The sequence below is a fragment of the Oncorhynchus keta genome, unplaced genomic scaffold, assembly GCF_023373465.1.
Source record: "Oncorhynchus keta strain PuntledgeMale-10-30-2019 unplaced genomic scaffold, Oket_V2 Un_scaffold_5722_pilon_pilon, whole genome shotgun sequence".
Taxonomy (NCBI): Eukaryota; Metazoa; Chordata; class Actinopteri; order Salmoniformes; family Salmonidae; genus Oncorhynchus; species Oncorhynchus keta.
Window position 1 is genome coordinate 96,786 of NW_026290965.1, and position 27,406 is coordinate 124,191.

The 27,406-nt window shown below is 42.2% G+C and overlaps 1 pseudogene; it reads left to right on the forward strand.

The window, feature by feature from the left end:
- LOC118375025 (hydroperoxide isomerase ALOXE3-like) overlaps positions 1 to 18,504 on the forward strand; it is a 38,131-nt pseudogene extending 19,627 nt beyond the window's left edge.
- The last annotated feature ends 8,902 nt before the right edge of the window (positions 18,505 to 27,406 follow it).

Below are 27,406 nucleotides of genomic sequence, written 5' to 3' on the forward strand. Positions count from 1 at the left end.
TGTAATTGCCCCTCCCTGTTGCATAGAACAAGCTTCCATTCCCTGTCACCATGAGATTTATGGCTGATTTAAGATAAAATCGTCAAAACACTTACGGTCAACCCTGTAGATTTGTTTGTCACTTAATAGGCCCTTACTATAATATTTTTATTTTTATTTAACCTCTGATGTATTTTTTAAATTAAGTTTAACATGTGCTCTTTATGACAATGTTAAAATGAGGTGAAATAAAAATCACCAAGTTACCTTACTCATAAGGCACCTAACTGGTGGAACAGTCCCGTGTTTTGTCATAGTGTTTTGCTAATACCTGATGTTGTCCTGTGGTTTTGTATAGGTTTGTTCACAATGTGATTGGTCACTACTACACCTGTGACTCAGACGTCCAGAAGGACTCTGAACTGCAGAACTGGATCAAGGAGATCTTCTTCCATGGGTTCCTGGCAGAAACCAGCACAGGTTACACTTTTCTCATTTAAACGACACACTAGCTCTTTCTCAACTCTTAATCATAAGACTACATCAGTGCAATACAAATGTACAGATCTGTTTTGTTGATGATTGTTTCTGATAATACGTAATATCCAGAAACGTAATATCCAGAAAATTCCAAGTGATTCCATACAGTATCTACTGTAGGTTTGAAACCAATTAGCATCAGATTTTCATGTGAATATTCTAAAATCTTTTTTCAAATTGTCCCACCAGTGGTGTTTCCACCAAATGGACTTGTATCCGCAATACAAATCAGTGCATGATGACAAATGTACTTTTTCACAAACGTTTTTGTTTTTTTAAATCTCAAGTTCAATGTGTTTCCAATGTGTTTCCATCACATTTTTTTGTCACAAACTGTTGCGTTAAATAGCAAATGTGCCTACTCTGGTCTTGGCACGTGTGCTCTAGACAACAGCTGGCAGGTACAGTGAGGATGGGGGTAGTCTACATTATGAGATTATTATGGATTTTTATCTGTCAAACGGTAGTCAAGCATCTATCATCATGTCACCAGAATAAACCCCTCGATATTTCTTGAAAGTAGCATCAAGGTCATCACCGTGCACTTTCACCACCCTGGGAAGTTCATCATAATTGATTTAATCTGTAGCATGTTGCTGAAATGTGTATGATAAAATGAGTGGCGGTGTCAGTTCCTGGAAGCATAACCACGGAAAGCGAGACCAGGCCTGTTGCAGCTCTATAAACTTCCCACAATAACCAAGTGGTAGTGGACCACACACCATATCATTGTGTGACTCAAAGTTTTCTTGGATATGATGGTTATTATATCAATATTTGCACAAAAGATATTTCCACTGCCATTTTTTTGCATAATACATTTGACCGACACACAAATATCCCACAATGTCGATTTATTGTAATTGTACTGAAACGTCCTGTTTCCATCACAGCTGTCATTACTTGTTTTATACAGTGTGACTTACATAAAAGCTGTGGATGGAAACATAGTTACACCAACTAATGGAATTTGATGGTTCTGTCAATGGTGGATGGATGACTCTCTTTGTGGATACAAACTGGATGGAGACTGATTACTCTTTGGTTTTTAAAATCTTTAACTGAACACTGTTACAAGCATTCATGAACTGCCATTCTTCCTGTTCTCTTCCAATAATTAACTAAATCTGACCAATCAGAAGAGCGCAAAGTAGTTGCAAGGTAGATAATCAATTACCATTCCAATTCACCACACTGTAGGACTAACAACAATGGCTTAGAAAATAACTCGCATACAATAATCTTACATTTCTTCCCCCGCCCCTAGAGAAACATCCCCATTTCCACATTCGATAAGAAAAAAATAATACTGCTGGAGGTCCATAGATCTATAGACTTCTCACTTCAGTACATAGACTCCCCTGTCACTTAAGAGACTAACTCGACGGCAATCTGGGTGCTCAGACGAACTTTGCTCCAGTACTGCTGGTTGAGGTGTAGACATCTGGTCTACTGAGGGGTCAGGTGGGCAAGAGGGGTCCTAACAAGGGGCCTGGTGAGGCACAGGGGGATCCAGGGACATCTCAGGTAAGTAGTGTTCCCATGTCTCACAAGGCCTTGAGGATCTGAAGGGTAAGGCACCTGACAAGACTGTCAGGGTCAGCGGTCGAGGAGGTGCAGGAAAGTGTTCCAAAGGCTCATTCGTTCCAGGTCGGGGTACAGGTGAGATGTACGGTCTTAAACATTTTTAGTGGATCACTTGGGTCTTGTTAGATTGGTCCAGCAGGTACCTGACCCTGGTCTTTCATGGTACAGAGGTTGACGTACTTTGAAAAGTAATCCTGCACCACAAGCACATAAAGTGCCTTCAGAAAGTATTCATACCTCTTGGCTTATTCCACTTTTTGTTGTGCTACGGCCTGGAGTCAAAATGGATGAAATATTATTATTTTCTCACCCATCTAAACACAATACCCCATGATAACAATGTGAAAATGTTTTCATTTTTTTTGTGCAAATTTATTTAAAATGAAATATCTACTTTACATACATATTCATACCCCTGAGTCAATCAATACATGTTTGAATAACCTTTGGCAACAATTACAGATGTGAGTCTTTCTGGGTAAGTCTGTAAGGGCTTTGCACACCTAGATTGTACAATATTTGCCCATTATTCTTTTCCAAATTCTTCAAGCTCGTCAGGCGGCAGGTAGCCTAGTGGTTAGAGCGTTGGTCCAGTAACTGAAAGGTTGCCAGATCAAATCTCTGAGCTGACAAGGTAAGATATGTTGTTCTGCCCCTCAGTAAGACAGTTAACCCACTGTTCCTAGGCTGTCATTGTAAATAAGAATTTGTTCTTAACTGACTTGCCTAGTTAAATAAAAGCTCACATTTTTTGTTGATCATTGCTAGACAACCATTTTCAGGTCTTGCCATAGCAAATTAAAACACTCGGCCACTTAGGAACATTCACAGTCTTCTTGGTAAGCAACTTCAGTGTAGATTTGGTCTTGTGTTTTAGGGTATTGTCCTGCTGAAAAGTAAATTCATCTCCCAGTGTCTGGTGGAAAGCAGACTGAACCTGGTTTTCCTCTAGGATTTTGCATGTGCTTATGTCCATTCTGTAAAAACTCTCCCTTTCCTTAACAATTACAAGCATACCCATATCATGATGTAGCCACCACTATGCTTGAAAATATGAAGAGTGGTACTCAGTTTGTGTTGTATTGGATTTGCCCTAAACATAACACTTTGTATTCAGGACAGTATGACTTTAGTGCCTTATTGCAAGCAGGTCTTAGAATATTTTTATTCTGTAAAAGCTTCTTGTACATGGTTAGCATAAGCAACAGCAGTCTCACGCCTTTCCTCTTTTTGGGCAAGCACAGCGCTCACCGCAGAGCAGGATGTGTCTGTGTAAAGGTAGAACGGCTGCATGAAGTCTGGGAAGACAACTATGGGAGGCTCTGACAAGGAGTGTTTGAGGTAGGAGAATGCATCTTGGCATGCTTAAGTCCACTAGAATGGAACATTATTTTCAGTCAGCATATTTAGCAGTACAGCATGGTGTGCAAAGTTCTTGATAAACTATATGGTAATATCCAGAGTCCCAGGAAGGCTCTCACTTCTGTGGATGTGTGAGTAGGCCAGTCCTTCACATTTTGCACGTTAGTTGGTTCTGGCTGAATTCCATCTTTGGACACGATGTGCTCTAGGAATAGTACCTGGTCTTGGGTGAGACGACACATGGCAGGGTTCAGCTTCAGGCCGCTGGCTTGGAATCGGGAGAGGATTTCTTCCAGGTGCTGCAGGTGTTTCCCTTGAAGGAACGGATGTAAATGAGGACATCATCCAAGTACAAGTTTGTCATCGGAGGCCTCACAGTACATACTTCATTACTCTCTTGAATGTCACTGGAGCATTGGTCAGCTCACCTCATTGGCATACAGCTCACCTCTTGTGACTGCTGTCTTTTCTCGATCCGTAAACAGTGTATGATCACTGGATGATGATTTTTAAGTCTAATATTGCGGGTAATGGCATCGCAAATGACTAGGGTTTTCAATTTGTCAGGGCCTAACGATTGCATCTGAAGCTGGGCTTGCAACACGGCCATCCTCACCATAAGGCGATAGATCTCCTGTATATTATGAGTACAGCGACTGCAGTTAGATGTTACTACTTAGCTTTTTCGGCTGGTGGAGGTCCTGTAGAACCATGTCCAGATAAAGCATCCAGGGTGAACAAGTTGAATGAAGAGAGTAGAGGGGAGAAAAAAACAAGACGATGTTAAATGCAGATTTTGATTAAACTGTTAATAAAACTGAAACGTTTGGCAGGTAGCCAAGTAGCAACAAACAGCACAGCAGCATGGAGACAAGTCATCTATCTTCATAGAGGGTGCAGCAACATCCAGGGAAGATGATGTGGTACAGCATGTCTTCCACAACTGATATCCAGTAGGACATGTTGCTGTTGCAGGAAACCAAGCCTAGTATCACTGAATGATGGGCCCCTCTGACAACTTGAAACTCATGCTTGAGATGTTCTTTCCCTAGGGGAAATGCATACTGACAAAGTCCTGGGAATGTCCAAACATTGTTCAAACATTGTCCATTGACAGAGCAAGCAAATGCAAAGAACGTCTTCATGGGGCGCTTTTTCAGAGCTGGATGTGAAGTTCTGAAATCCTCACTGATGATGGAAATGGTCGATCCTGTGTCAAGAAGAGCAGACACTTCAATTCCCTCAAAGATGGCAAGTATGTTAGCTGAAACACCCTCTGTGGAAGCCATCTTGTCACTTTCGTTTTTGAATCGTGGGATGTCAACAGGGAGCTCTGTTGCACTGGCTGAAGTTTGCTCCTTAACAAACAACTAGTGATCGTTTCCCTGCTGTGTGGAACCAGACACGTTAGACTGCCTAATGTCTGTCAGGGGACTGGAAGTCTACACTGAGCCTGTAATGAGGGCTCACATATCCCTCTATCCTTGGAGGTGGACTCGGGCTGTTGTGTCATCTATCCCTTGCATTAGACTGGTGCCTGTAGTCTGGGTAGTGAACTCTTGGTGGGTAGTCTAGAGAGTAGTAGTGACAGCTTCCACCATCAGAGCTCCAATCACGTTGGCCTTGGCAGTACTCTGGAGAGGCAATAAATTACAGACGGTGAAACTCTGGGCCACGGCATTCAGGTGAGTAGTAGGCTCATGATGGATGTTGAGTTTGATGGTCTGGTGAAAACCTGAGTGCTCTTCTGGCAGCATCATTGGATGGGGTGGAGATCCTGTCGGCCCAGAAGCCAAAACACTGTGTGAGGTTCTGGTTTCCCACCTGTAGCTGGTGTACTTCACTCTTCAGGCTATTCACAGTGAGAGTCAGCATGAAGGAGCTTCTCATCTGTGTCATTAGAACGAAACATAGCAACCTAGTCTGGGGTCTGTGCCACTGGCGGGTATGCAGCATGTAGTTGGAGAGCTGCACAAGTTCTTTCAAAGAAACTTGCAAAGTGCTGACGAACTGGGCATCACCGATGTCCTCCGCTCCATGAATCTTCGCATGCAAGGCTGGGTCCAATCCGGCCGCAGTGGTGAAACTTCACCACTGCGGTTTGATCTAGTCGGGGAAGGCCTCCAGAACCAACGAGTGATGTCAGCAATGTACACATCCAAGCTCTCACCAGGCTTCCTAGGGCAAGCATTTACATGTGTCTTAAAGAGAGTGCTTGGGGCCAAGGGCTTCCTTGAGTTTAGTCTTGACAACAGAGTAGGTCTTCTGAACCATTAGCGAAAGGCTGTCCCAGTATAAGAGTGCTGAATCAGCTAGGTGCGTGGGAAATACTGAGGCTATTACAGGCCCAACTCCATATCTGGCAGATTGTACATTGCCTGCACAGCCACTTCAAAGCGACAAGACCAGCAAGCAAACAACCCAAGTGCCATCTCCCTGAAAAGCTGGTGGTAGTTAGATCTTTTTAGTAGCCCCCCATGAGAAGTGATGGGGGCTACAAAGTAAATAGCATTGTCCAAAGGTCCAGCTTGATTAACATGTCTAATGATCCAGCTAGTTTAGCATTAGCTAGAGGTTCAGGGCTACTGTTGTTCAGAGATTCTGTTTCAGACACGTTCCAAGAAAGTAGCAAAACGTTGGCAAATAAACTTAAACATTTTTGCAAAGGTGACAAAAACTGCAGTAATCCTCTAAATCTCTCAGAAAAAGATAGTAGCTAGCTCTTACCAGCTGTCCAGATGAGTCCTTCGCCCTTTTGCTAGCTGGTGAAAGTATCTACAATGTCCATGGAAAAATACTTTTGTCCACAATAATCCTAGATTTCTGATTGACTCATTCACTGACAAATGGAAGCGGATAAAGCAGTGTCTGAATGAAGTGTACAACGACACATAATGTATCATGTGACTAGTTTTTGCAGCTGTCTGCGTTCTGCACTACAGGGAGTCTTTCAGGTTGATGACAGAGGAGTTTCTCACCATGGGAGAAGAAGTGGTTTAAACAGGAATCCCCACTTTCAAATTAGTTTCAATGTCACATGGAATCACTTGGGAATTTCTGGATTTTAAGTCAACTTCCCTTTCATGGTTAACATTCCAAAACTATATCCCGGATAATTCAAAATGTCAATACAGTGTCTGAATGAAGTGGTTTACTGTACCTTCTCCATGCAGGAATCCCTCAGTCTTTCAGGTTGATGACAGAGCTGATCAAGTTTCTCACCATGGTGATCTTCACAGTGTCCATGGTGATTCTTCACAGTGTCTGAATGAAGTGGTTTACTGTACCTTCTCCATGCAGGAATCCCTCAGTCTTTCAGGTTGATGACAGAGCTGATCAAGTTTCTCACCATGGTGATCTTCACAGTGTCTGAATGAAGTGGTTTACTGTACCTTCTCCATGCAGGAATCCCTCAGTCTTTCAGGTTGATGACAGAGCTGGTCAAGTTTCTCACCATGGTGATCTTCAGTGTCTGAATGAAGTGTTTCTGAATGCAGGAAAGTCTTTGGTTTACTGTACCTGATCTCCATGCTGAATGAAGGAATCCCTCAGTCTTTCAGGTTGATGACAGAGCTGGTCAAGTTTCTCACCATGGTGATCTTCACAGTGTCTGAATGAAGTGGTTTACTGTACCTTCTCCATGCAGGAATCCCTCAGTCTTTCAGGTTGATGACAGAGCTGATCAAGTTTCTCACCATGGTGATCTTCACAGTGTCTGAATGAACTGTACCTTCTCCATGCAGGAATCCCTCAGTCTTTCAGGTTGGTCAAGTTTCTCACCATGGTGATCTTCACAGTGTCTGAATGAAGTGGTTTACTGTACCTTCTCCATGCAGGAATCCCTCAGTCTTTCAGTTCAGTGACAGAGCTGGTCAAGTTTCTCACCATGGTGATCTTCACAGTGTCTGAATGAAGTGGTTTACTGTACCTTCTCCATGCAGGAATCCCTCAGTCTTTCAGTTTGATGACAGAGCTGATCAAGTTTCTCACCATGGTGATCTTCACAGTGTCTGAATGAAGTGGTTTACTGTACCTTCTCCATGCAGGAATCCCTCAGTCTTTCAGTTTGATGACAGAGCTGGTCAAGTTTCTCACCATGGTGATCTTCACAGTGTCTGAATGAAGTGGTTTACTGTACCTTCTCCATGCAGGAATCCCTCAGTCTTTCAGGTTGATGACAGAGCTGGTCAAGTTTCTCACCATGGTGATCTTCACAGTGTCTGAATGAAGTGGTTTACTGTACCTTCTCCATGCAGGAATCCCTCAGTCTTTCAGGTTGATGACAGAGCTGGTCAAGTTTCTCACCATGGTGATCTTCACAGTGTCTGAATGAAGTGGTTTACTGTACCTTCTCCATGCAGGAATCCCTCAGTCTTTCAGGTTGATGACAGAGCTGATCAAGTTTCTCACCATGGTGATCTTCACAGTGTCTGTCCAACATGCTGCAGTCAACAATGGACAGGTGATGAAACCAATTGTATCATTTTAGTTTGTTTCTGTTAAATTATATTGGAAAAGCAAAGTAGTTTGATCTATTTCACCATTGTCATTCCAGTTTGATTTTGGGGCTGGATGCCCAACTTCCCCATCAGTCTGCAACAACCACCTCCCACCACTAAGGGGCAGTGTACTGAGAGCACCATGCTGAAGACCTTCCCTGACATCAACACCACCGTTAATGGCATGGCAGCGGTGTACCTTCTGAGCAGGCAGTCCACTGACTTTGTGAGTATATGAGAAACTGCTTTTAAAAATTTATATATGGCGTTAAAGCATTTCATGACACTCTCAAATAATTTCCTCAGTAGTCATAATTAATATCAGTGGTTCATGAATTTCAAATTTCATCACCTCTTGCGTCCTTAGGTCGCTCTTGGAAATGGCTATCAGGATCACTTCAGTGAGAAGACCCCTCTGGAACTGATTCACAAAACTCAAAATGTGCTGAAGAAATACAACTTTGAAATCAAAGGCAGGAATGTTTCTTTGCCCCTGTCATATACCTACCTGAATCCCAACAATGTGGAGAACAGTGTGGCCCTGTAAAATGAGTCAGTCGTATTTATTAGGCACCAAATGGAAGAAATGCACAGATACAGGGAGAGACTACCTTGTTTTCTGTTGAAACCTGTTTTAAACCATGTATCTTATGGTGTGCCCTAATCATTATGACCCAGGCACTTTACTCTATTGCGGTTCAGTCCACTTTTTCTTTTAATAGCCACATGCAGCCAAGATGAGAAGTTAAATGTTTCTACTTCTGTGTTGTTGTGAATGCCACTAGCTGATTCCTTTTATCTAAGTATACCCTTGTATAACTGAATGTACCTCAAGTCCCTTCCTGTTATTAGCAAAAACCTAACCTTTTATGCAAAATGGGAATCTACTGTATTTGCTTCACCTGGACTCAGTATGTGGCCTTCCATTTTCCAGCTAACCACACCAGTAGGTGTGTTGTATGGTTTCCATAGAGACAGGTGACCTTAAGGTAAACTTATTTCAGCTACCTGCCTCCCTCTAAAAAGGGATCTTTGAGAATGAACTACAAAATGGACAACACCTACAGACCTCACTTCCCATAGTGCCTTGCTGCTGAGAGAACTGCATGTGACGTTCCTGATTTATTAGCAGTGTAGCTTGAACCCACTCAATTGTGTGAGAGCCAAAAGGAAACTCCTGTCCATACAGCCAAGATACAATTAGAATCTCTAACTCTGCTTTGTAACTCTATTTGCTGGCTGATCAACAGCTTGTTAATTTTCATCCTTGTCTCTTTCAGTGTTCATTGTCCATGTTGCCCAAGCTGTTTGTGATAGAGGAAAATATGTTTGAAATTACTAATTATGTATACATTCCAATCAGAAACTGACTAGTGCGAATGCTATAATGTACTGTCCCTCTTGCTCCCTTTCACAATTGTATATAATGTAGTCAAGAAGTTTAGTAACAATGAAGGTCTGTTCTTTAAGTTCATTCAGTTGTACAAATCTCCAGGTGGTGGGAACGGGCCATCTCCAAAATGGTCGGGAATGTTGATTTATGCTGACTGGCCTTGACTTCGTGCTGATAACGCGGAGGCTTGAGAATTAGAGGGGCCCTCTGTTTGTGAAATGGAAAGTTTGGAAAACGCTGACGTCATTTTCAGTTTATAACCTGTGGTAATGTGTGTGAGCATTTAGTACTCATCAAGAATAAATGCTGAACTTGTTTTTTAAGACTGGTCTCTGCTAATTCATGCAAATGATAAACTTACAACTTATCATGAATTAGAAATGAGTGCGAATTTGATTGGCTTTGATAATAAAACATAAGGGAATTTAAAAATTCCTCTATCAATTTGGTCCTTCGAGCCGGATCTAAACATCTCTCTCTGTGCCTGGGGGTAGTAAGCTGGAAAATCGTGCACGGACGAGTTCGACTCGTTTTACTAAAGACCTGACCTCTGAATTGAGGTTAAAAATTGAAACAGGCCTGCGTATTACCACAGAGGACAGAGAGAGTGACTAGATACAACGAACATTGCTTTCCCAGTCGGCGATAAGGTCAGTATGTTTTATTCTTGATTAAGGGAGAATGATTTAAATTATCATAGAGTGATTTAAGTTGTTCTCAGTTTAAAAGTCAACTCTACAAATAGGCTATGCTTGGAGCGACATTGTAGTTCAAAGTCCTATAGAGAACAGGGATTACTGTATAGTTTTACAGTGATCACTGTATACGGGTGAAAACTAAATGTCAGAGTGAGCGATGAATGGACGGGGGGTCTTTCCCGGTTTTTAGTAGTCGGTGTTCTTGATAGTGAAAAGTGATCGTGTGGTTGAGGTTCCGTGGGAAGAAACGGAACAGGTGATTTTATGCCATCAGCTTTCAAGAATAGACACTGCAGGATTGGTTTTGGGACTGGCCTCGATCCATTTGTCTTCGGTCAACTTTACAAGTAGGTTGTATTTGGGGCGATATTTCAAGTTAAAAGTCCTAAAGGAACGAGGATTACTGTATACGGGTGAGTTAAATGTCAGATTGAACAATGTATCCAGCGGAGAGACGGAACAAGTGACCCCATAGATATATAGTAGATTATGGGGAACAATTGAGTTGCTTTTCCGTTGGTCATTTTCAATCAACTCTACAGATTACGCTATATTTGGGGCGATATTAAGTTCAAAGTCCTATAGGAACATTGATCATGTATACGGGTGAAAACTAATATCAGATTGAACGACGAGTGGACGGAGACTCTTGAGACTCCGTCTATTTGTCTTCGGTCAACCCTACAAATAGGCTGATTTGGAGCGGCAATCTTAGCAAAAGTCCTAAAGGAACAGTAATGTATCGTATACGGGTGAAACTTAATGTCAGGCTTCAGTAAATGAGGATCCCAATAAAATAGATATTAACCATAAGGTGTTAGATATTGGAATTACTAGGCGTAAGTAGATAAGGATTCCAATAAAGAGAAATTAACATAAAGGGTTGAAAATTGGAATTAGTAGGAGGGGCAGGAATTTACTATAATGGGTAGTAACCCTTCTAAACTGCTTTCTGAAGAGACGGAAGATTACCGTTATATGAAACAAAAAAGATAGAAGGAATGTAGATTTCTGTCCTAAATGGGGAAAAAGGTATGGTCTTGACGGACGCCTAGATGTCGAAAAGTTAGAATTCCTGGTAAAACAAATACATAAGGAATGTGGTAATAATGTGAAAAAGAAAAATACAAGATGTTTTAATTGTAACAAAATTGGGAGTGTAACACTCCACGAAAAAAAATCATCAACAGGTTGTAATTTAACTGTGGGGAAGTCAGAGGCGACAATCGAGTAAAGAGAGGGAACTGAGGGAAAACTTTGGGCGTTTAAATTTGGGCTATTTTCTGTTGACTAGATGTCGGAGTAACAAATACAATTAACTGTGAAAAAGGGGATAACGGAGAGATACAATACAATTCCAGCCTGCCTGGACGTTATGGCTATTTATGAATCAATTGACATGAGAAGTTTAAAACAAAAACAGGGTACGTTAAATGTTGGGGTAAATTAAATTGAGAAGTTCGGTTGGGTTTACTCTGATTATAATTTAAAACTGAACTCAATCGGAATAGGGAATATATATTTTACAAATGCGGGCAGATTTGTGTCTATAGCCAAGCAACGGAATTGCTAGACACTCAAATGGGGCTATATAGTGCAGCGCTTTTGACTATAAATTAGGTAAGAATAGTTTAATCGTAAGAAGTTGTGATTGTTTTTCTGATTATTGATGTTTGGTTAAGGTAACGCCAGTGAATTTGAACAAAAAAGTAACGTATTCTAAAAACGATCTGGTTTCCGTTCTCATTGCGGGGAACAAAGGAAAAGTCTTATCTTAAAGGGACAGTGCACGGTAATCACAGTGGTTTGAGTGTATGACAGTGGAAAAAAAAATATTGTAGGACGACAATTCGAAGAGAGAAAAATAAGTTACATGATACATCAAGAGATTTAAAACGAACGACGTGAAGGGATCATAAGAATTATTGGGTGTCGTTGTAGGAGTAAATTCCCTGTTCCCAGAGACAAGGCATTCTCTGCATTTTCGCTAATGCTGGTCTGAGTTGTAATTAGACAAGTGAATAACGTATTGGGAATAGAGTTGTAATTAAAATACTAAGTCAAAGACGAGACAGGTATTTAGAGCAAAATGGATTCTAAATGATAACAAAGAGACAATTATGATTTATGCCCATCGAAAAGATTTTATAAAATTGGCGAATTTAGAGACGATTGGTTGGGGTGGTAAATTATAATTCAGAATTTGAACAGATGTGACAAATTAGGTTTTGTTAATCGAACAATAATTATTTACAATTCATTTGAAGTCGCTACGAATTGGCAGATTGAGCGCTTGATGATGACGTCACTAGCACGACACTTTTGTCACCAGAAAACTGGCAATAACGGAGCAAACTGTATGGCTATTAGAGTGTGTATCGAGGCTTCGAGTAAACCTTTCAGAAGTTGAGATAAAAGTGTTTTGTTTATTTGTTTATTGGTTATAGTCAATTTTTGGGTTTGATTTAACTTAGTTGAACAGTGTGTTCTGGCGGGTTTAGGTAGAACTCTTTGTTCCGGAACGGATGAAAGTTACCCAAGATAAGTAAATTAAAGGAGCCATGAGAGAATGCGAATGCATATTTATTAAATATCGGGGATTAAATTACGGATTCCTTACACTGTGAAATGTATGACATTTGCGGCAGAGAGAAAAAGTAATGCATTGGATAATAATGTTATCGGGTTAATTGTATCTAAAGGTAGCATGGTCATTTAAGTAAACATATCCGTAGACGATGTTTAAAACTTATGATTAATGATTTGAGTCAAAGGGGAATTATCATTAGGTTTAGTTATAGTTCACTTATTGAGTTTCTGATTCGAAATAGCATTAGGGAATGATAGTTAGAGGTGTGGTGGCACACTTCAGAGGCCTCCTGGGATTATAACTTTGGGGAGAGAAGCTTTAAACGACCAAATTGAAAAAGGTCTGCAAATTATACACATGGAACAACTGTTAGAACTGTTTGTTTAGTGCAAGGGTATTTTAAAGAGACAGGCTCACATATGGAACCGTATGAGATGTTTTTTTATGGGTTTGAATTATACAGGTGACTATTTCTATTCAAAAGATAAAGGGTTCTTTATGCCTAATATGGTATGACCTTTTGACCTTATCATGACTGGCTCCCAAGGTCTGATCAGCCTCGGGGGAGAGTCATTTGTATAATGAATGGGGTCATATTGAGTTACTAGTATTAAGGTAAATTCATTAGAAATGAAGCAGTTTTGTTTGAGGGTTAGAATTACGGTTTGAACCGCAAATGAGAAAGTGGTTCAGGATTCTGTCTTATAACATTAGCTGTGAAGTTTTTTGAATGGGCTATTAGGGATTTGGTATTGTAACAGAGAGAAAGTCATATTTATCATTGAGAATAAATAGTGGAAGATAACATATTTAGAGCCAACAGGGCAGGGAAGAAATTGAGATATTTTTGTTTGGTTTTAACACTCGGTTACAGGAGTGTCAAAAGACGGGAGACATTACCTGTGTAATAGGGGAGGGTGTCCGTATGATAATCTACTTGGGACAGTTTTGGGACTGGAGAAGAGGATATCTTATAGCATAGGGGACCCCACAAAGGTGGATAGGCTTTCCATGATATGGGGGAAACCTGGGAGCACTGTTGAACTTTGTAAAGGTGATGAAATCCTACTAACCATCAAAACTATTAAGCTCTCTGATGCAGGCACTTGCACCCCCGGACTGCAAGGGACCGGGACAGACACGGTGGGTGTGTTTTCTATTAAGGTACTGCCAAAACCGGAGGTCTCAGACGGATCGGGCGGGGCCAGACACACTCCTCTATCACCCCTGGACCGAACCTGTCACCACTATGCTAAAAATCCCATTCAGGTAATTAATGTTAGACTATTCAGCTATTGATCAATGAGGCACGGAGACTGGTTTTGATGGTAGGGACAATTTGTGGCTGTCTTATACAGAATGGACTTGCTTAGAATATGCTTCTTGCTAGTCAGGGGAGTCTACAAATGTTCAGTGAACAATGTTGTACGTATATCCCTAATAACACTAGGCCAGATGGTAGTATATCTAAGGGCCTTAAATGGGCTTGATGCACTATCTGCTGAGATGAGGACCATGGCGGGGGTAGAGGAGTCTGACTGTCCACCCTGGTTGGGAGACTGGTTTGGTAAGTATACCGGTATGGTGGTTACTGGATTTCTGACCCTAATTCCTGTATTATTTACTGACTGAGGATGACCCATGTATGTTTGTTCTCCCTGTCGTGAAGGGTGGCATGGTGCCCACCTGATGCTGGATAAGAATAGCTGAGAGGACCAGATGGGGTATAAGAATGCTTTGTTCTGCTTTACTCTGTTTTCCAGGACCAAAGTTTTATTCCACACTTTGCAACACATATTAAACCCATGTTATTGTCAGATAGAATACTGAGGGTCCCCAAGGAGAGGGCTTGTTAGTGTAGGAAGGATTTTTAATATGGTTAGCATCTATTAGATTATAAGTTTTTAAATAGTATTATATTTAACAGGAATATAGGACATCTATGAGGAGTTAGGATTATTGTTGGGATTAAGATAGATTGATTAAGGAATTTGGAGAAAAGCCGCTCATAGACATTTTTTTCTAAAAGAGGGTCCATGGGTTTGTAGTTCCCATGTAGTTCAAATTTGGAAAACATGAGAAACATACAGAGGAGCCCTCCCCCGCACCGCAGAGACCTTGAAGGTGGGAGAGCAGAGAAGTTAGAGGGGGCCAGGAAGAGCAAAGATAACATAGTGGGTAAATAAGTTACTAAATGGGTCAGAATGGGAGCTGTAGATAGAGGAGGTATTTGGCATAAAGGGAATCTACCTGTTTTACCTAAGTCACTGTTTAAATATGCTGCTGTATTGATACATGGGCAAAGCCATGTATCAACAGGGGGGATGGTAGGAATGGTTAAACAGCACTTTGTAGCATATGGAATAACTAACTATTTTAAAAACTTTTGCTCACGGTGTACTATATTGAATTAACTAAGAGTGAAAACAAGAAGTGGTGTTTAACAATAATTGATAAATATACCAAATGGGTAGAAGCGTTTCCTACATCCTCAGCAGACGCAGAAACAGTGGCTAGAGCATTATGTCAGGAGATAATTCCGCGATTCGGATTACCAGAAAACTATTTATAGCGACAATGGTTCCCATTTTTCTAATCAAGTAATTGATCATATAGGTCAGAAATTGGATATAAATATGAAGAAACATTGTTCTTATCACCCCCAAAGCGCTGGCCTTATCGAGAACATGAATCGATCGGTAAAAGGTCGATTAAGGAAAACACACCTAAGTACTGGAATGAACTGGATAAAATGCCTGCCCATAGTGTTAATGACTATTAGAATAACCCCTGATAGGGAGGGGCTATCTCCATTTGAGAAGGTTTTTGGTAGACCCTATAGAATGTCCCAATTAGGGCGATTGGAGGAAGCAAATGTAGAAATAGAAAGCAGTATGGTGAAACACATGAGGAGGTGGTTCATTAATCAAACCCGTATGTCAAAAGTTTTATGCCCAGCAGGAGAACTACAGAGGGAGGTGGCACACGAGATTCAACCAGGAGACTGGATCTGGATCCGATCACTGAAGAAAAAAAAAAAAAAAATGGAAGCAGCCTCGGTGGGAGGGACCATTCCAAGTACTACTGGTGACTGCCTTCGCTGTGAGAATAGCCGAAAGAGCTACCTGGGTACATGTCACACATTGTAGGAGGGTGGGTCATACTGGCACTGTCGAGCGGTCACAGGAGGAGGAGAGGAACCGTGACCCATATGGAACGGGGGTCAAACTCCTCCTGAAGATTCCCTATACCTGACCTTTCCCCAGCTGTGAGCGTTCATAGAAGTGAAGTGATGGCTTGGCCTCTGGCTGTTGATATGTTCTCGGGGAGAGGGTGGGGCTTCACGTGTGCACTGACCGTCCTGAGCTGTTTTATTGTGGGGGCCATATTCCTGATTCACCATGATCCCCCGGAAAGTGCCAAAGAGGATAATTTGACTCATGTGCTAGATGAGGGAAATGGGATGTTACCTAAGATTCTCAGAAGGTCACTGAAACAAAATAGTAAGGAAGTGAGGGTGGAATTGGGCAAGGATCTCTCAGTAAAATTTTGTGTAGATCAAATGGGGTCTTTCACCCCTTGGCAGTCTAGAACCATGGGACTCTATGGGAAATATTTGTGTAAATCATCCTGTAGGTCGTGGAGCCAGGTCATAGCTCACACTGAAAGAGATGGCTATGTAAACCCATACACTCAATTTGGTTGGAATGGATTCAATATACGGCCAGATCAGTGGCTAAAGATGAATGTTATGCAAAACCACAGTTAACAACTATCCCTTTCCCACTGAACGGAATTAATTCCCTAAGGGAATGGCATGTATGGTAAAGCTGTTCATGAAAGCAGGAATGCCAAGTAATGATAGCTGTATTGATTTACACTATTTATATCTCCAGGTTCCATTTAAATCAAGACTTCCTCCCTTTACCGTGACGAGAGGAGAATATTACTGTTTGGCCAGATACAGTACACACGGGAAATACGTGGGGGAAGTTGGTACCTGCAATAAGACAGAGAATATTACCACTGACGAGAACATGTCTGATTTGACAGGCTGGTTGAACTCTGGAGATTTCAAAATGTTGAAGGTGGCCAGGGCTGACATAGTGGTCCTTCTGTAGCTCAGTTGGTAGAGCATGGCGCTTGTAACGCCAGGGTAGTGGGTTCGATTCCCGGGACCACCCATACGTAGAATGTATGCACACATGACTGTAAGTCGCTTTGGATAAAAGTGTCTGCTAAATGGCATATATATCTGGTGGTTGTGCGGGGGAATGAATTTGTGGCCGGTATTACCGACTGATTGGACTGGACTATGTGCTCTAGTACATATAGGAATGGCTTTTACACTCATACAACACCAAGACATGAAGTTAGTCAAACGAGAGAGAGAAGGGATGCTCCATCGGGGTCTTTTGACGACAGAGTATATATTGATAACATTGGGGTTCCACGAGGGGTGCCGGATGAGTTCAAGGCAAGAAATCAGATACTAGCAGGATTAGAGTCAAGTATTTTTTGGTGGTCTACTCTCAATAAGAGTGTAGACTGGATTAATTATATTTATTATAATCAACAGCGCTTTATCAATTATTCCAGAGATGCGATTAAAGGGTTGGCAGAACAGACTGAAGCAACCAGCCTGATGGCTTGGCAGAATAGAATTGCATTGGATATGTTATTGGCTGAAAAGGGAGGAGTATGTGTGATCTTCGGGAACATGTGCTGTACTTTCATCCCGAATAATACAGCTCCGGACGGATCTGTGACCAAAGCCTTAGCTGGTTTGACCACCCTGGCTCACGAGTTGGCAGAAAACTCTGGGGTGGATCCTTCCCTGACTAATTGGTTTGATAGTACATTTGGAAAATGGAAAAGTGTTGTAATCACGGTGTTTTGGGCTGTATCTACCTGTATGACTGTTTTAATTTTATGCGGCTGTTGTCTAATTCCCTGTGTGCGAGGCCTTGTTTCCAGGACTCTGGAAAGATCAATGACCCAACAGATGGTGCGTTATGGGCCGATTCCAGATTCTGACCTGTGGAGGACTTGAAGGCATGTCTACAGAGGAAGTGGACGAATCCGGATCTGTCATTTGTGGGGAATTTATGTTTGATGAGGCTAGTGTTGAGATAAAGGGGAATTAGATTGTAATTTGTTTCCATGATTAAACTGTTTTTTTAATGAAGGCCGTGACGAAAATCCGGAAGGAAGTGTTATGATTCTGATGTAGGTTTAAAAACAGTTGGAGTTAAGGTTAGAATTGATTAATGAAATGTGGAGAGTTGGATAAACATTTATAATTGATTTGTTGATTATTTGTCTATTCATATGATAATCTGATAAACCTCTATAAAAAGGTTAGATAAGTTCGTTTATACTTTCATTTTTTATGATTAAATAAAACTAGATGTAGAATTGAATGTATAATATTTGATCAAAGGGAGGATTGATAGAGGAAAATATGTTTGAAATTACTAATTATGTATACATTCCAATCAGAAACTGACTAGTGCGAATGCTATAATGTACTGTCCCTCTTGCTCCCTTTCACAATTGTATATAATGTAGTCAAGAAGTTTAGTAACAATGAAGGTCTGTTCTTTAAGTTCATTCAGTTGTACAAATCTCCAGGTGGTGGGAACGGGCCATCTCCAAAATGGTCGGGAATGTTGATTTATGCTGACTGGCCTTGACTTCGTGCTGATAACGCGGAGGCTTGAGAATTAGAGGGGCCCTCTGTTTGTGAAATGGAAAGTTTGGAAAACGCTGACGTCATTTTCAGTTTATAACCTGTGGTAATGTGTGTGAGCATTTAGTACTCATCAAGAATAAATGCTGAACTTGTTTTTTTAAGACTGGTCTCTGCTAATTCATGCAAATGATAAACTTACAACTTATCATGAATTAGAAATGAGTGCGAATTTGATTGGCTTTGATAATAAAACATAAGGGAATTTAAAAATTCCTCTATCATTTGTTAAACTGGTTGACCTTTACACACCGGTGCTTTAAACTGTGTAGCACACAAGGATAAAAAAGGTGAAGATGGTGAAATGTGTACATCTCCACCAGACATTCAGTAGTCAGTCATTATTCTTCATGTTACACTATGATTCAGCTATTGAAATAACTTGTCTTGTGATTGATTATCCTCCCATGAACAGGGTCATGGCTTTGGATATTGAATAGGGGACCATTTTTCAACAAGCCTTTACTAGGCGATACCTAATTCTCAACTTGGAAGGCACTAGTGTCTTCTACACTTCCATGGTTAAGACAGATGGGTGTCCACCCCACAGACGGTCCACCCTAAAGTGCTGCATGTCATGAGCCTGACTCAGAAATCAAGAGTCGCTCTGAATGACACCCACCTGTCTCGATCAATGACAGAAGATCAGACCTTGAAAAGATGGCGGCAAATACACTGAACAAAAATGTTAATGCAACATGTAAAGTGATGATCCTATGTTTCATAAGATTAAATAAAAGATCCCAGAAATGTTCAATTTGAACTAAAAGCTTTCTCTCAAATTTCATGCACAAATTAGTTTTTATCCCTGTTAGTGATTTCTTCTTTAGCAAGATAATCAATCCACCTGAAAGGTTTGGTATATTAAGAAGCCATTTACTCCATGATTATTACACAGGTGCACCTTGTGCTGGGGACAAATGACCACTCTAAAATGTGCATTTTTCTCACACAACACAATGCCACAGATGTTTCAAGTTTTGAGGGAGCGTGCAAACTGACTGCAGGAATGACCACCAGAGCTGTTGCCAGAAAATGTAATGTTATTTTTTTACCATAAGCTGGCTAGCAAGTAAGGGATAAGAACGTTGTCAGCCATCATGGTGTAACCGATGTGAAATGGCTAGCTAGTTAGAGGGGTGCGTGCAAATGGTGTTGCAATCGGTAACGTCACTCGCTCTGAGACCTTGAAGTAGGAATGACCACCAGAGCTGTTGCCAGAGAATTTAATGTTATTTTTTTTTACCATTGGCTGGCTAGCAAGTAAAGGATAAGAACGTTGTCAGCCATCATGGTGTAACCGATGTGAAATGGCTAGCTAGTTAGAGGGGTGCGTGCAAATAGTGTTGCAATCGGTAACGTCCATCTGGCCTCACAACCGCAGACCATGTATAACCCCACCAGCCAAGGACCTCCACATCTTGCTTCTTCACATGTGGGATTGTCTGAGACCAGCCACCTGAACAACTGATGAAACTGAGGAGTATTTCTGTCTGTAATGAAGCCCTACACCTATTTGAACTCTGAGAATGTAGAGAACAGTGTAGCAATCTAAAACGACTCGGGAGATAAATATATTCAGTTTTACCTATTTTGATGCATTTTCTGGGTAACGCAAAGCCTTACATTGAAAGCAATCTATAAAGGCATACACTATTAAACATAGCACACCTTCAACCTAGACAATGTTTTACAGCTTCGCTAAACTGTCCCAGTTCTATCAGATAAATGGAAATCTCACTATGGGTTCAGTCAGAATGTTATTGCTGTATCACTAGTGTTAACTGTGTTAAACCAACACACACCGCAACATGGTGTCCCTCACAGACAAAGAACTTGTTGATGTTATTATTAAATGTGTATGTGTTAATATCTGCTAATAAATACAGTGTTTTTCTTACAGATTCATTTCTGGTGTCATATAACTATGGACTACAGGGACTCCTGGTGAAAATGAGTTCTCCTGCTAAATGATGTGACACTGAAATGTTGATGAACATTAAACAAGTCAGAATAATATGAGAGAACAATAGGTGTGACTCTTGTTTGAAATTTAAAGCGAATATATATTTTTTATCTTCGTGTGATATTTGCCTGCACCTCATCTCATTTAGGTTGAAGCGCTGTCGACCTCCCTCCCTATGAAATGCATAAAATGATTAGGAAATTATGAATTTATAGCACAGCTCTCATTTATGTTTTTTATTTTAAGTCACCTTAATCATACTGACCCAAACCAAACTGTTTCAGGAATGTAACCAGGCTATCTCAGTACAACCTGGCTTGGCCTGGCTCGGTTTGGCCCAGTACACAGCAAATGAAATTAGAATTTGAACACCCACAGTGTTAAAAAATAATACTTTCATAGAAATTCTATTTGACCCACCGAAATGGTGTTCAACTAACAGTTTTCAATATGTTGATGAACTAACACCCTCAGAGTATTGGGTCCCTAACACCTTGGGTGTTTCAAAATTTCTTTTTTTGGGGGGGTGGTGACCAGCTTTAATATTGCAGATAGATTGTTGCTTCCATCAATGTAATTGTCTGCATCATTTCCAACCCCCCAGGGTGAATATATACACATAGAAACTCATAAAAAAATAAATGTGCTCTCACTGTCAACTGCAAACTTAACATGTATAAATATTTGTATGAACATAGCAATATTCAACAACTGAGACATAAACTGAACAAGTTCCACAGACATGTAACTAACGTGTCCCTGAACAAAGGGGGGGGTTCAAAATCAAAAGTAACAGTCAGTATCTGGTGTGGACACCAGCTGCACTAAGTACTGCAGTGCATCTCCTCCTGGCAAATCTGGACTGCACCAAATTTGCCAGTTCTTGCTGTGAGATGTTTCCCCACTCTTCCACCAAGGCACCTGCAAATTCCCAGACATTTCTGGGGGGAAATGGCCCTAGCCCTCACCCTTCGATCCAAGAGGTTCCAGACGTGCTCAATGTGATTGAGATCCGGACTCTTCGCTGGCCATGGCAGAACACAAACATTACGCACAGAACGAGCAGTATGGCTGGTGGCATTGTCATGCTAGAGGGTCATGTCAGGATGAGCCTGCAGGAAGGGTACCACATGAGGGAGGATGATGTCTTCCCTGTAATACACAGCGTTGAGATTGCCTACAATGACAACAAGCTCAATCCGATGATGCTGTGTCACACCACCCCAGACCATGACGGACCCTCCACCTCCAAATCGATCCCGCTCCAAAGTACAGGCCTCGGTGTAACGCTCATTCCTTTGATGAATAACGCGAATCCGACCATCACCCCTGGTGAGACAAAACCGTGACACGTCAGTGAAGAGGGCTCCGGGCAGCCGAGCGGAAATGGAGGAAAACTCGCCTCCCTGCGGACCTGGCATCCTTTCACTCCCTCCTTTCTACATTTTCCTCCTCTGTCTCTGCTGCTAAAGCCACTTTCTAAATTCCAAGCATCTGCCTCTAACCCTAGGAAGCTCTTTGCCACCTTCTCCTCCCTCCTGAATCCCCCCCTCCTCCCTCTCTGCAGATGACTTCGTCAACCATTTTGAAAAGAAGGTCGACGACATCCGATCCTCGTGCTAAGTCAAACGACACCGCTGGTTCTGCTCACACTGCCCTACCCTATGCTCTGACCTCTTTCTCCCTCTCTCTCCAGATGAAATCTCGCGTCTTGTGACGGCCGGCCGCCCAACAACCTGCCCGCTTGACCCTATCCCCTCCTCTCTTCTCCAGACCATTTCCGGAGACCTTCTCCCTTACCTCACCTCGCTCATCAACTCATCCCTGACCGCTGGCTACGTCCCTTCCGTCTTCAAGAGAGCGAGAGTTGCACCCCTTCTGAAAAAACCTACACTCGATCCCTCCGACGTCAACAACTACAGACCAGTATCCCTTCTCTCTTTTCTCTCCAAAACTCTTGAGCGTGCCGTCCTTGGCCAGCTCTACCGGTATCTCTCTCAGAATGACCTTCTTGATCCAAATCAGTCAGGTTTCAAGACTAGTCATTCAACTGAGACTGCTCTTCTCTGTATCACGGAGGCGCTCCGCACTGCTAAAGCTAACTCTCTCTCCTCTGCTCTCATCCTTCTAGACCTATCGGCTGCCTTCGATACTGTGAACCATCAGATCCTCCTCTCCACCCTCTCCGAGTTGGGCATCTCCGGCGCGGCCCACGCTTGGATTGCGTCCTACCTGACAGGTCGCTCCTACCAGGTGGCGTGGCGAGAATCTGTCTCCTCACCACGCGCTCTCACCACTGGTGTCCCCCAGGGCTCTGTTCTAGGCCCTCTCTTATTCTCGCTATACACCAAGTCACTTGGCTCTGTCATAACCTCACATGGTCTCTCCTATCATTGCTATGCAGACGACACACAATTAATCTTCTCCTTTCCCCCTTCTGATGACCAGGTGGCGAATCGCATCTCTGCATGTCTGGCAGACATATCAGTGTGGATGACGGATCACCACCTCAAGCTGAACCTCAGCAAGACGGAGCTCCTCTTCCTCCCGGGAAGGACTGCCCGTTCCATGATCTCGCCATCACGGTTGACAACTCCATTGTGTCCTCCTCCCAGAGCGCTAAGAACCTTGGCGTGATCCTGGACAACACCCTGTCGTTCTCAACTAACATCAAGGCGGTGTCCCGTTCCTGTAGGTTCATGCTCTACAACATCCGCAGAGTACGACCCTGCCTCACACAGGAAGCGGCGCAGGTCCTAATCCAGGCACTTGTCATCTCCCGTCTTGATTACTGCAACTCGCTGTTGGCTGGGCTCCCTGCCTGTGCCATTAAACCCCTACAACTCATCCAGAACGCCGCAGCCCGTCTGGTGTTCAACCTTCCCAAGTTCTCTCACGTCACCCCGCTCCTCCGCTCTCTCCACTGGCTTCCAGTTGAAGCTCGCATCCGCTACAAGACCATGGTGCTTGCCTACGGAGCTGTGAGGGGAACGGCACCTCAGTACCTCCAGGCTCTGATCAGGCCCTACACCCAAACAAGGGCACTGCGTTCATCCACCTCTGGCCTGCTCGCCTCCCTACCACTGAGGAAGTACAGTTCCCGCTCAGCCCAGTCAAAACTGTTCGCTGCTCTGGCCCCCAATGGTGGAACAAACTCCCTCACGACGCCAGGACAGCGGAGTCAATCACCACCTTCCGGAGACACCTGAAACCCCACCTCTTCAAGGAATACCTAGGATAGGGTAAGTAATCCTTCTCACCCCCCTAAAAAGATTTAGATGCACTATTGTAAAGTGGCTGTTCCACTGGATGTCTTAAGGTGTATGCACCAATTTGTAAGTCGCTCTGGATAAGAGCGTCTGCTAAATGACTTAAATGTAAATGTAAATGTAATGTAAATGTAAGAGCACTTTTTGCCAGTCCTGTCTGGTCCAGCAACGGTTGGGTTTGTGCCCGTAGGCAACATTGTTGCTGGTGATGTCTGGTGAGGACCTGCCTTACAACAGGCCTACAAGCCCTCAGTCCAGCATCTCTCAGCCTATTGCAGACAGTCTGAGCACTGATGAAGGGATTGTGTGTTCCTGATGTAACTCGGGCAGTTGTTGTTGCCATCCTGTACCTGAACCGCAGGTGTGATGTTCGGATATATCGATCCTGTGCAGGTGTTGTTACGTGGTCTGCCACTGCGAGGACGATCAGCTGTCCGTCCTGTCTCCCTGTAGACTGTCTTAGGCGTCTCACAGTACGGACATTGCAAGTTATTGCCCTGGCCACATCTGCAGTCCTCATGCCTCCTTGCAGCATGCCTAAGGCACGTTCACGCAGATGAGCAGGGACCCAGGGCATCTTTCTTTTGGTGTTTTTCAGAGTCGGTAGAAAGGCCTCTTTAGTGTCCTAAGTTTTCCTAACTGTGACCTTAATTGCCTACGTGCCTCTGTAAGCTGTTAGTGTCTTACTGAACATGCACCTGTGGAACAATTGTTATTTTTTTATGGTTCATTGAACATGCACCTGTGGAATGATTGTTAATTGTTTATGGTTCATTGAACAAGTATGGGAAACAGTGTTTAAACCTTTACAATGAAGATCTGTTATTTTGATTTTTACAAATTATCTTTGGAAGACAGAGTCCTGAAAAGGGGACGTTTCTTTTTTTTTTTAATCCAGCATTGTTTTGCGAGTCAATTCAAAGACCATGTGCCATGGAATCGGTACATCAAAAATCTCTTCAACTATTTTGCAATTTATATGGTACAGCTGTCAATTTGTTGGTCCTTAAATGAAACTGGTATATATTTATCACAATTTTCTTTAACCAATTGTAGTCTTTAAGGCAGGGCCAATGGAGAAAAAAAAGTTCCTAACTTTTTCCTACTTCAACTTGCCTCATCCATTCTTGTGGTAATGATGCAATTAGTTGGTTGTAATTTTGGGTAGAGCAAACATTTCCACATGTCTGTGTTAGCTGCATGTGTAACAGCCATGCATGTGTAACATAACTCCAGTCTTATTTGTGATATAATTTACAAAATTATTTTTTTTAAATGTCATCGAAAAATAACGTTTTTTTTTATCAATTAGTATCTTTGAGTTTAACCACAATATTTGTTGTATTATTTGTTCTGTCTTTTCAGGTGGATTAAACTGAAATTGCAACCAACGTTCTATCAAGGCACAAGGCGAGACCCAAATGCAGACACAGGAGGCAGATGGTTGGAGTCTTAATGTTTATTAATCCAAAGGGGTAGGCAAGAGAATGGTCGTGGACAAGCAAAATGTCAAAACCAGATCAGAGTCCAGGAGGTACAGAGTGGCAGACAGGCTTGTGGTCAAGGCAGGCAGAATGGTCAGGCAGGCAGAATGGTCAGGCAGGCGGGTACAAAGTCCAGAAACAGGCAAGGGTCAAAACCCGGAGGACTAGAAAAAGGAGAATAGCAAAAAGCAGGCGAACGGGAAAACCGCTGGTTGACTTAGAAACATACAAGACGAACTGGTACAGAGAGACAGAAAACACAGGGATAAATACACTGGGGAAAATAAGCAACACCTGGAGGGGGTGGAGACAATCACAAGGACAGGAGAAACAGATGAAGGCGTGACAGTACCACACAGCATTGTACCAGATCTTCAGTTTCTTGACAATTTATCGCTTAGAATAGCCTTCAAACAAGAATAGACTGACAAGCTTCAGACGAAAGTTGTTTGTTCCTGGCCATTTGGAGCCTGTAATCGAACCCACAAATGCTTATGCTCCAGATACTCAACTGGTCCAAAGAAGGCCAGTTTTATTGCTTCTTTAATCAGAACAACAGTTTTCAGCTGTGCTAACATATTTGCAAAAGGTTTTTCTAATGATCAATTAGCCTTTTATAGTGATAAACTTGGATGAGCTAACACAACGTGCCATTGGAACACAGGAGTGAGGGATGCTGATAATGGGCCTATGTATGCCTATATACTGTAGATATTCCATTACAAATCAGTAGTTTCCAGCTACTATAGTCATTTACAACATTAACAATGACCACTGTATTTCTGTTTAATTTGATGTTATTTTTTGGGACAAATGTGCTTTTCTTTCCAAAACAAGGACATTTCTAAGTGACCCAAAACTTTTGAATGGTAGTGTATATCACTCTAACATGAACTAAACTCTTGTTTTATTATGGGGAAACTGTTCCTTTAAAATATATATATATTTACACTACCGGTCAAAAGTCTTAGAACACCTACTTATTAAGGGGTTTTCTTTATTTTTACTATATTCTACATTGTAGAATAATAGTGACATCAAAACTATGAAATAACAAATAGCCACCCTTTGCCTTGATGACAGCTTTGCACACTCTTGGCAGTCTCTCAACCAGCTTCATGAGGTAGTCACCTGGAATGCATTTCAATTAACAGGTGTGCCTTGTTTAAAGTAATTTGTGGAATTCCATTCCTTCTTAATGAGTTTCAGCCAATAGGTTGTGTTGTGACAAGGCAGGGAGGGAATACAGAAGATAGTCCTTTTTGGTAAAAGACCAAGTCCATATTATGACAAGAATATCTCAAATAAGCAAAGAGAAATGACAGTCCATTACTTTAAGACATAAAAGTCAATCAATCCGGAACATTTCAAGAACTTGTCAAGTTTCTTCAAGGGAAGTCGCAAAAACCATCAAGCGATATAATAAAACTGACTCTCATGAGGACCACCACAGGAAAGGAAGGCCCAGGGTTGCCTCTGCTGCAGAGGATAAGTTCTTTAGAGTTAACTGCACCTCAGATTGCAGCCCAAATAAATGCTTCACAGAGTTCAAGTAACAGACACATCTCAACATCAACTCTTCAGAGGAGACTGCGTGAATCAGGCCTTCATGCTCAAATTGCTGCAAATAAACCCCTACTAAAGGACACCAATAAGAAGAAGAGACTTGATTGGGCCAAGAAAAACAAGCAATGGACATTAGCCCGGTGGAAGTCTGTTCTTTGGTCTGATGAGTCCAAATTTGAGATTTTTGGTTCCAACCTCTGTGTCTTTGTGAGAGGCAGAATAGATCAAAGTAAATGATGGTAAATGATTTCCGCATGTGTGGGACCCCCCGTGAGGCATGGTGAAAGAGGTGTGTGGTGGTGCTTTGCTGGTGACACTGTCAGTGATTTATTTAGAATTCAATGAACACTTAACCAGCATGGCTACCACAGCATTCTGCAGTGATACGCCATCCAGTGTGGTTTGCCCTTAGTGGGAATATCATTTGTTTTTGAACAATACAATCATCCAACACACCTCCAAGCTGTGTAAGGGCTATTTTACCAAGAAGGAGAGTGATGGAGTGCTGCATCAGATGACCTGGCCTCCACAATCCCCCGACCTTAACCAAATTGAGTAGGTTTGGGTTGAGTTGGGCCGCAGAGTGAAGGAAAAGCAGCCAACAAGGTCTCAGCATATGTGGGAACTCCTTCAAGACTGTTGGAAAAGCATTCCAGGTGAAGCTGGTTGAGAGAATTCCAAGAGTGTGCAAAGTTGTCATCAAGGCAAAGGGTGGCTATTT